Raw genomic sequence first — 860 nt, 5'->3', positions numbered from 1 at the left:
AACTAAATTATAAAATTTGTAATTTTCTGACATTGTTGAGATTGTCCGCTAAGAGGGATTTCTCACTGTAAGTAGTTTTATACTCCTTATGGGAACCGACCTATTGTTCTTAGAAAGTTATTATCTAACTATATAAATAAAAAAAAAGAGAGCACGGAACACCATTTTTTTGTACGCTACATACAGTCGAATATTATTAAACATCGACCTTTACCAAAGGTTTTGTGTTCACCAATTTACAATATTATGCTATGCTAATCAGGTAGCAGTATATTTAAATACTTATATGCATTAAATACAAAACGGAAAAATATAAAGAGTAGTTTGATATAAAAAAATAAAAAATAAATGGAACATGGTCCACTTAATAACTCGCAATCCTTTTGGGTACTTATTCTGAAATTTTAGTACGAATTAGTACTAAATAGTACTAATTAGTGTATAAGTCTCAACTAGAAATTGAAAAGTGCCGGGCTGGCATGTCTCTGACCCGGAAGAATTGTATAAGCCGTAATAACTCGCGATTTTTTTGGGTACTAATTCTGAAATTTAAGTAGTAAATAGTACTAATTAGGTACTTGTTCTATTCTGACGGGCCAGAGACATGCTAAATCGGCACTTTTCGAATTTCGAGTTGAAACTTATACACTAATTAGTACCTAATTAGTACTATTTAGTACTCAAATTTCAGAATAAGTACCCAAAATGATCGCGAGTGATTAAAACGTGTTCTATTCTTCCGGTTCCATAACTCGCTTTCTAATAAGGTACTAATTATAGCAATTCAGGGTTATATAGTCCTGTGGAGGCCCAAATTTATGTAAAAGTTTCAATTCAAAATTCGATACCAATTGGCCAAC

General features: G+C 31.7%; 1 long non-coding RNA gene across 2 annotated transcripts in view; it reads right to left on the bottom strand.

The window, feature by feature from the left end:
• The window catches only part of LOC136796012 (uncharacterized), a 13,321-nt gene that overhangs the window by 1,939 nt on the left and 10,522 nt on the right, over positions 1-860 (bottom strand). The window lies entirely within an intron of this gene.

This window comes from Halyomorpha halys, unplaced genomic scaffold (genome assembly GCF_000696795.3).
Source record: "Halyomorpha halys isolate HHAL.00 unplaced genomic scaffold, Hhal_1.1 Scaffold1433.1, whole genome shotgun sequence".
NCBI lineage: Eukaryota > Metazoa > Arthropoda > Insecta > Hemiptera > Pentatomidae > Halyomorpha > Halyomorpha halys.
This window is presented reverse-complemented; position numbering and strand designations above follow the sequence as displayed.